Below are 10569 nucleotides of genomic sequence, written 5' to 3'. Positions count from 1 at the left end.
TAAACATTAACACCATTAAAAGACTGCAGAAAACATGAGAATACAAAACGCTCCATAATAAAAACAACTTCTTCTTTTGTTTAATTGCGGTTGCAAACCACTTCCGGGGCACTACCGCCACCTACTGAACTGGAGTGTAGCACAGGTATGCAAGAGATAAAAACAAAATGATCCCGTATAGCCGTATTTTTTAAATAAATGTTAGAATGAATCTATACTTACTTTATTTTTATAAAATACCTTCTTAAAGGCGTTGCACATTATAAGTTTCTATGCTTAATGTGTTTAATCCAAACCTAGAGCCACTGAAAAAAAGCCCAAACCTTGCTCGTGATTGGTCGATTCGCTGAAAATTCTGCTACCTGATTGGTCAATATTCTTAAATTACCGCCTCTACACTGAACTTTTCTACTTCTTATGTACAAAACAACATGACACCAAAATATTTTTCAAAGCAATTGGTTAAGTTGATTCTACCATTACTATAGATAATCTATGACTGTAACATGTCTGTTAAAAAAATAATTAAAAAAGTGAATATCACTAACAATAACAAAAAACAAATCCACTATATTCTCTCACAACACAACCCACGCCGAGTAATTTAATCCCGCCTACAAGTAACAGAGGCCGGGAGTTCTTGTGATGCTGAACCAATCAGAAGACTCGTTACCTCAGCGAGACCAGAGTGCCGCGCCCAATGCGAGACTCGTACGGAGTAGCAGACGGCTGCAGAAAGGCACGGCAAAAACAATCCCGTTAACTGAGAAAAACTACGAGCTCCCGTCTGCCCCAGAGTCACTGTCCATTCCTGTCGCACACCAAGACTCATTTAAGCGTAAGTATTATTCTCGTTTATTTTATCGTCCGGGATTTTTTTCCCTCAGAGTTTCATTTACGCGGCCTGAAAGCTAGCGCGCATGCTAGTGACATTAGCCTTTCGTTTTTGTGAGAAAAACGCGTTTCTCAAATGTGTTTCCGCTGGGGTTTGGTCTTTAAATGTAATTTGATGACTGTATGGCATTATCGCGAATCTTGTAGATGTTTATTAAATTTAGTGAGGGATTACAGGGGTGTATTCCAGAAAGCTGGTTATGTGGCTTACCCGGGTAAGTTTAGGAGTAAGTAAGCGGATAACCTCTGCTTTCGGTTCCAAAAACGGAGGTAACTTTCGGGTTATGTAAGTAACCATAGCAACTGACTCTCTGAAGATAACCTGCTCCGGAGCAGGTTATGTTGCAGGGTAAGTTCATTTTAGTTAATAAAACGAGGCTTCGGAGGAAGTCTGCGCATGCGTGCACTTATGACGAGCGTACAGCGGGCGTGGAAGCATATATTTTGCATAATATTACAATGTTAAAGCATTTATTTTATTTTATTATATTTACAGTCGCGAATATTTATTGCTGTCTTAAAAAATGTGTGATATGAATTTTTTTTAAAGAAACTATTTTTTTAATAACATGGATTGTTATTGGTGATTGGACTAATTACTATAAATTTTATTATTAATTAAATTTAATTAAAAATTTATTCATATTTGTGTTCGGACTAAATACTATACATGTAATCATGTTCATTAGTAATATATCTCCAAATATCAGTGGATGTATGAAACATAATTCCATCAGTTAATTAATGTTTACAATAAAGTACATTTCCATATCAATTTTGTCAATTCATAAATAACCTCATCTTTCACTTACTAGATAATTTGAGATGAATCTAAAGTTATAATAAATGTGTGTGCAAATACATTGTCATTAATGAATCTTAACCTATGTTACTTAAGTGACAATGTGGCAATGTTACAGTAAATGGATATAACAAATAGAAACACATGATGCCTATCATAATAATAATTACTGAGGGATAGAAGTTACCCCTGCCTGCAGTCTCTGATAGGCATGTGCATCTGACCTGGCCCACAGAATGACACCCATGAAGCACAGGCATGATTTAACACTGACCCACATAGTGACACAGGTGAAGCACAGACTTCATTAGGTGAAACACCATTGAATCACAGACATGGCATAGTGGTCAGAGATTTTCTATTATATCAGTTAGAATCATGTACACAATGAAATGAAATTATAAATATATATTTCATAGTATAATATTTATTTCTTAAACATGCACTTCAGATCCTTAGCCCTCTCTCTACATTTGATCTATAGTTGGTGTTTTTCTAAATCACCTTTATTTCTTTAAAATTGACCTTTTGTAGCTGCTTTCCTGAGCTATCATTTTTGAGCAAAGGGAAATTGAGATATTTGCATATATTAGATGATACAGGACATATATTACAACATGTTACTATTGACACTAATGTAACATTTCTATTCTCCAATTCTGTCACAGCAGATCCTAATCGTCCAATGCAAATGAATGATCATTCTTAGTGTAGTGTAATGAAAAGCATTACACAACATTATTGAAAATCTGTAAGGACTGTAAGGAAGCTTTACAATTAAAAGAGGGTGCATTAATCTATCAGCTATCAGTAAATGTTAAAAAAGATGGTGACACAGTGTCATACAAGGAAAGTCCTAAAACTAAACAGGGTCACCCAAAGGAGCAGAAGTAAAATAAGTACAATATAGTGAATATTATCATAGTGCATTTTATGCCTACACAATACAATCATATCTAAAAAAAAAAAAAACCTTTAAATAAGCCTTATGATGTATTTGCACTTTATGTGCCACAACTCTTATGAAATTAACCATGGTTTTATTGGTGTATAGTTGTAGTAACCATGTTTTTTTTGTGCATTGATTACTATCAGCAGAACCATGGTTTTACTACACTAACCATCGTTTAACTATGTTTTTTTGAAAACCATGGTTATTTTGTGGTTACCATGGTTTTACTGTAACCATGTTTTTTACTGTAGTAAAACCATTGTTACTTTTCACAGGGGAAAATATATTCATAATTCATATGTTTACAATCATATATAAAATCTATGATTATTTTGACTATATTAATTATTTTAGATTGTTTTAGATTATTTTAAATAAAATTGTGTGTATTTTCGTTGAGACACATATAATATTGGACTTAAATGGGGTAAAATGGGTTCGTATTAATTATTTAATTAATTAATTTGATCTGTTTTGTAATCACGCACTTCTAAGCCGCTTATAAAACGTTGATTTTGCCAGAAAATATTAGTTTATAATGTTATTTCTCATTTAAAAACTTTTAAGTTCTCTGACGTTTCCATGGTGACTCGTGAAATCTGCGATCCATTGACAATGCCTTTATGTTGTTACCGTGAGCGCGCGTTAACTCTGGGTTACTTTCAGCGAGTTGATTGACCTAACTCTTAAACTGTGTTTTGGAACCGACATACCCCGAGTAAGCAAGTTTGGGGTTGATCAACCCAAAGTTCGGGGTTAATCTGATGGTAAGTTAACCCTGCTTTCTGGAATACACCCCAGAAAGAGATGCACTTAACAAACAAGCGCACGCCCAGCTCAGGACGGTCACTGCAGCTCTGCACGCCCACAAATAAAAATCACTGTAAATAAAGGAATTTTTTTAATGACATCGCCCTAGTTTTGATACATTTCGATGTGTGAAGAAATGTTTCTTGCATTTCCCACGATTAAGAAAGAAAAATGTTTGTTTCTGTGTTTTACCAGTAACTTATATTTTATTTACTTGTATGAGTTTGTGCGTGTCAAAGGTTTGTAAAGTGAGTCATGTTTTTAACGTACGTTTAATGCTTTATGACAAACCTGTGTAACTTAGTAATTATAAATGAGATCTTATTTAAAGGTGCCAAAGAATGCATTGTAATAATCTGTTCAATTGTTTTCTGATATCTACATAAAAGGTATATGGCTTTATTAAGTGCAAAAATTATGCGGAGATGGTTTTACATGTCCATTTACAACCCTAGGATTTGCCTTTAGAATGAAATGGTTTATTATTACCTTATTTTAAAGGGTCATGAATTATCACGTTGAGCTGAATAATTGATTGGCTGTTTCTCAGAGCAGCTCCTTCAGTAGCTCTGTGTGTGTGTAAACAGATCTTATGTTTGAGTCTGTATCAGATGAAGATACAGAATTTGAGGAATAATCAGTTGTTTGGAGATTGTTAATGGACGTTTCTGATTGGTAAGTTTGTGTTTTTCAGTATGGAACTGCAAACCTAACTGTAACGTCAATAGTAGAACTTCAGCCTTAACGCTAGAATATAGCGCTAACTCAACAGTCACAAATTTTAGTTTTTAGCACTGTAACAACATTTTACTTAATTTAATGTGTAATTAATATAATGTTGGGGCCGAACATCTCGACTATAACGTCACAGTTGGTGTTATGTTTAGATTGTTTTCCAGTGGTGTTGTGTTTGCACAAGGTTTACATTCGGAGGAAACAATCATGTTTGAGGCTCACAATATTTCATTACCATTAACCTAACTCGTATTGTTCATCTAAACCTAGGTAAATACAGTTTTACATTCTACAGCACCTTTAAAGTCACTATGACAGCAGATTTTCTCTTTTTGTGGTGTTGGCTGATAGGACCAGAACACTTTTTATTCAGTCAGAATTCACTTTAACTGATTGAAAACAAAAACCTTTGCCAAGGTTGCTGAAAAATGTTGGATCTGAAACCGAGTCTAATGAACATTATACTTATTGACCAAGCATAGTTTCGTCCAATGCTGATAATATCAATAATACATTGGTATGTCACTGTTTGTATTTGACATGGTCACAGATTGACTGGTAGTCCTGACAGTTTGCCAGTCAAAAGCCCTTTTCACACAGATATTCCGTAAGATACACGGGACAGGCATCCTGGAATTTTACGGGACCGCTTGATATTTTATTCATTCACACTGCCAAGTTTACACGGCATCTGATGGTCCCGGAAAGACACGTGACATGTTGAAAGTCCCGCCCTCTCTTCTACGCAGCGTCTGAAGTTTGCATATTATTTATTATTTCTCTCTCCAGAAACAACTCGCGTGCATTTTTGTTTATGATAAGACTACAAAGGAGCGCGTGAATGCACAGTTCTATTCTGGTGAATGATCTCAGCTTCAGAGTGGATATTTGACAAGCTCCCTGATCTCTGCTTTGATACAGTTTTCAGACATTTCTCATCGTGATTGTTTATATGCATTTAAAACCCGCATTTTGAGGAGCTGAACAATATATCTCGTTGGGATGACATGAGGGTATTTTCGTTTATTATAGCTCAAATGAGCACGTGACGCGATATTCTTTTATGCTGCTGAATGATCTCCGTTTCAACGCAGTAAGTAACGAGCTAACTTACCTGATATCCGCTTCAGTCTAGTATGCTGACATTTCTCGTAGTGAATGTTGTAAATCCCTGATTTTAAAGAGTTGAACCAACTTCATGTTGCCATGACACGCGCGTCCTCACTACGGCGTGCGTCATTGTTTATGCGTCTCATATATCATTTCCTGATAACTGCTTCAATCTAGTTTGCAACATTTCTCGTGATGAATGTTTATATACATGTTAGTTTGCAACATTTCTCGTGGTGAATGTTTATATACATGTTATCTCTCGTTGTAAGGAGCTGAACCATAACTTGTGTTGTGATGATGACGCGCGCGTCCTCACTTCGACACGCCCTTTATGGCATTCTTGTTCACACAGAGGGTTACCCGCGTATCTTACTAGGTCCTCTTTCCGGCAACGATCCCAGAAGATTAACGGAACGAGTTTTTGTTCACACAGACGCTTGTCTGGCAATTTTACGGGTATTTTCTGGGACCAGAGGTCTGTGTGAATGAGGTTAAGGAATGAGATATGGATGTGTGTTCGCTAAGATTAATAATCTTAGTAATTCTTCCTCTAGAAATATTAATCATTAGCTCGATTGTACTGCAGTGATTCTATTAATATTTAATGTTTATGTTTATCAGCTTCTTACAAAAACAATGTGGCTTATCCAGTTAGAATGAAGCATTTTCTAACTCATCAATATTATAATAATCTTTTAAATGAAACCACTGGATTTGGCATTTAAATGGGCTGTTTATTCTTGGTATTAGGATGTGTTTTGGTTGATCTGATCACAAGTGAATGAAAGAAACACATTTAGTTTACACCTGGTATTTGAATCAAAACCTTCTGTCCTGATTACTTTGAAGGGATGGTCTGTCGGTGAGTCCCTCTGCTTTTGTTAAAAGTAGAGCTTGGGGAAAAAAAGTCGTCTCCGATTCTCATGCGTGTCTCATCAGTAAAGCTGGTTCGGTGATTAGTAGTAAACAGCTACCACCTGCTTTCAGATGGAGCGGCATTTACTACACAGAGCAGTATTTCACCGAAACTAGGGAAACTCGTGTTCATAATCTTGGAAGATCGTCTTCGATTATGAACGCGATTTTGCCTAGCTTTTTGGTGAAAAACAGCTCTGTGTAGTAAATGTTGCTCCATCTGAAAGCAGGTGATGGTGAATAAATACTAATCACAGGCTTTACTGATGAAACGCGCATGAGAATCTCAGGCAATCCCCCCCAGTTCTAGTTAAAAGCAAACAGAAAAAAATAACGGGTTTAAATTAACGCAAACTAATATTATTTCAGAGTACCTTGCTTGTGTTGATAGTAAATTTGCTGCACATTGTTTTGTACGTATATGTAAGAGCTTCCTCTGATATTTCAGCGCAGTTGATTTCACATGCTTGCAAAATGTGTATTCAACTACCTCGAAAGTGGACGAGCTCAAAACGATTTACACCTCATTTACACCTGTCTTTAGAGGTGTCCACTTGTGATCTAATCAACCAAAACGCATCTTAATTCCAGGTGTAAACAGCCCCACAGACCATCTCCTCAGTATTCAGGACAAAAGCAGTTGAAAGTGGACAAAATAGACAGATATGTAAATGTGTCTTTCGTCCACTTGTGATGCGATCACGGCCTCACCAAGATGTAAAACCAGTCACTATTTCTCTACTCGACGCCCACGACCCTCTAGAGGGACAAAAATGTGTTTCTCATTTATATCTCATCATGTTTCATTTATTCCCTCCCTTTTCTTCTCTATTTCTCCATTCTTTCTATTGCTTGACGTTTCAAATGTGCAGTGTCGTGTTGCCTTGAACAGGAAATATTTTGTATAATGTGTGCATAGCTGTGTGCAATTCTTGTGTGTATTCTCCGCTAGTCTCTTTCACAACCTTTTCAGCTTCTAGCGTAGGCAGCTATTCACAACATCATAAGTGCCTTTGGTCTTTTTCAGAAGCTTGCCAGCATGATTATACTTCAATTGTGAGTTTAGTCAACCATGCAATATTAAGCTTTTTTCTGTGAAGCAGGTTTTGTAGATTTCAAGAATCTGAAACAGTACTATTTGCTGGCTGTATGGTGTTTGTTAGGGTCCATATATCTACTGTTGGTGTATGTTAAGTATGTGGTTAATGTGCAGTATCTACTGGACCACAGCCCACATTTAGAGCTTGTGTACCAGGAATAATGCACACGACATTCCACAGATACACAACACATGATTAAAGATGTCAAACAGCTGGCATGTAGTGTGGGTTTACAGTCTTTATTTAGGGTGAGTCCTCTGTTATTAGGGGTGTAATTCGGACAGTTTATTGTGATATGATACCGTATCGATTATCTCCGCCGGCGATGTAACATCTGCTGATACATAAAACTTTACTTCGAAGCAATTATGATTTGATCAATGTGATTAATTGATCGATACTTCAATATTTAACGTGCCTAGCCAAGCAGTTAAATTTTTAGTAACTCGCGAATGCAACCAAAATGTATAACATGAACGTTTAAAATAATATAAATATTGAGAAAAATTGTCACATAAAATCAAGTTTTTGATGGCAACTGTCAAAGTCTTTAGTGTTTTTAGATGGTGCTGGCTAGGGCTGTTCAAAAATATTGATACAGCTAACTATCGTGATAGTTTTCCACGATAGTTTATCGATTTTTCAATCTCTACTGTTGGTATTTAAAAAAAAAAAGATCCCTCTGTGTGCGTCAAACAACCTACTTTGCCGCTGCTGTAGATGTTGTGTCCAGTTGTCTGTCCAGTGTTTCCCACAGGATTTTGAGAGACTTGTGGCGGTGATGACGTCACACGCTAATTAGCATATATGTGACGTCATCATGTGTTTGCGTTTGATCGAGTGTTGGCACCAGAAATATGTTTCACTTCTACTCTTTGATTTGTCACGTTATATTGCATTTTAACACAACGGATTGCTATTATTTACATACTATCAGTTCTGTTGTCAGACATAAAATGAGCAGACTATAGCCCTATTCGGACGGGATTAGTTTTACGGTTGTAATTTTACCACAGGGCGTCTGTAATATTGATGGTCAATTCGGACGGGATTAGAAGTCTCTGTAAAACATTCAGAAGTGGGAGGGGTAACTCGATTGCGCAGCAGGTCACCTCTCTCGTCGTCATGTGCACGTTGCTTCTTGATATCAACATGACACAGACGAGAAAAACTCGAAACACTGTGTTTAATTTTAGTTTGGGGAGAACGTCAGTTTCAGGAACAGTTCTGTACCTCTGAGAAGTGAATTTGACTTTTTAAAGTTTGTGTCGTGTTATTCTGGAACTGACTTGCCACTGACTTGTTTTTTCTCCAAGAATGCAAGTAAATGCTTAAGCGCTTTAATATTTGAAAAAAACCCCCCCGCAAAATAACAGGAAATTATGAAATGTACGTGTATGTTTACAGCTGGTCTATAAATCACCATATATTTACATTGAAGTCTTACTGCTGTTGCTCTTCTCATCAATGTCTTGTATGAGCCCTTATTTTATTTAAATGCGAGTTTTATTGTCGCGTATAGCGCAGACAATTGGGTGCAAATTCGGAAATATGAGAGAATACACAGTAACTGTTACACAAAGTTACTACAAAACACGTGCGCAGGCATACGACATCATAGAGAGGGAGAGAACGGGTGTGTGTGTGGGAAACACTAATGCTAACCTTTCGTCAAGTCCTCGCCGTCTTCTCTGTCAGTAAAATCTGTGACTGTTGACGTTTACACGAAAAAGAAAGTATACGGAGGAACGGACATTGAAACACCGTCACCTTTTCACTGTTATGTGAGAGCGAGGGAGAGAGAGAGGCGCGCGCTGCAGGCAAAGGGAGGGACGCGCTGGGTGCTTGCAACAATGAATTAAGACGTTTTTAAACAGTAAAATATAAATGTAAATGGGGATCATGAAAAATCTATTTGTGGCGGCCAGCACTGATTCTGTGGCGGTGCGCCACGAATAAATCAACGTATGGGAAACACTGCTGTCATATACGGTAATTCGACCAATGTCTCAGAAGTTAGCGGGAGTGAGAAAATGGCAGAAAATTTAAAAACACCGGCAGCTTTCAAAGCCAATGTGTGTAAGCACTTTGACTTGAAAAAAAAAGTTTAAAGAAAAATTCAGCTCTATTTTTTATTTTTGATAAAAAAGAACAAGTATCGAAATGCATCACAACACGCAATGTATTGTATCGCGTAGAGGTGGGCGGAATGACCAAAAATCTATTTCACGGAATGAGTCATTTTATTTTACAGAACGGAATATTTCACGGTATACATGTTTTTCAGTTTATATTGTTTTTTGATGATTAAAATGTACAGAAATACACCACTCACTATAGCTTTTAACTAAATGCTCACCACAGTTTTAAAATATGAGCAATTTAAAGTTAATAATGTTAAAGTGAAAATGCCCAGAAGATAACAACAAATAAGTCTTGATTAGACAGAATCTTGTTTTTAATTGAGTTTTTTATAGACTATTGAAGCTATAGTATGGCTTCATTGTATTTTTTTATTTATGCATACATTACATTAAACATATGCAATATGTAAAATGAACCTACAGACAGGATAAATACCTGTATATGAGAGAAGAAGCTCTAGATATTATAAATGTGACAGGATCTATGATGTGATGATCATAAAGTTTGTTTTAAGGTCTTGACGCCCTTTTCTTTACTTCATATTAGACCTTAACATTTGCATCTCTTCCTCGTCTTTCCGATCAAATATGTTTGTATAAGCAAATGGTGCTTCAAACTACATTGTTTCAGCAGCGCACGTGTCACTGATAAAAACGCGAGTTTTGTCTTAGCTTGCTTAAAGTTCAGAAAACTTTACAACTATTAGCATTATGTGCGAGAAGAACTCTTTATTTGGCGTCGCAGCTCCTTGCGCTTGCCTAGAGAGACCTCTTTCCCATCGAGAGATCGGCCGGCTGCTGCATGAGGAGAGAGAGAGCGTGAGAGAGAGAGAGCGCGAGAGCGAGCAAGACAAGACTCTCGCTGCGTGACTGTGGTGGATTCACTGGCACTTATTATAAAAATTACACAAATAACTCGTTCATTTTTTTATAAGTGAACTATTTTACATGTTTCTCCGTCACAGTCAGTCTAACATGCTTGAGGGCAGAGTTGGCCATGCCCACTTATTTGCATTCTGCGGAATAGACGGAATAGAAAAATCTGTTACGTCTGACATTTTATTCTGCGGTAACGGAATATACCGTCATACCGCCCAGCCCTAG

The 10569-nt window shown here is 36.9% G+C and overlaps 1 protein-coding gene across 18 annotated transcripts in view; it reads left to right on the top strand.

Annotated features, from left to right (window-relative positions):
• Positions 1 to 679: 679 nt before the first annotated feature.
• Positions 680 to 10569, top strand: part of add1 (adducin 1 (alpha)) — a 74067-nt gene continuing 64177 nt past the window's right edge. For all 18 annotated transcript variants that reach the window (XM_065243652.2, XM_065243666.2, XM_065243672.1 and 15 more), the window contains exon 1: positions 680 to 838. The gene's annotated coding sequence lies outside the window, so the exon portion shown is untranslated. The remainder of the gene's footprint in view (positions 839 to 10569) is intronic.

The sequence above is a fragment of the Paramisgurnus dabryanus genome, chromosome 18 (genome assembly GCF_030506205.2).
Source record: "Paramisgurnus dabryanus chromosome 18, PD_genome_1.1, whole genome shotgun sequence".
Lineage (NCBI taxonomy): Eukaryota > Metazoa > Chordata > Actinopteri > Cypriniformes > Cobitidae > Paramisgurnus > Paramisgurnus dabryanus.
This window is presented reverse-complemented; position numbering and strand designations above follow the sequence as displayed.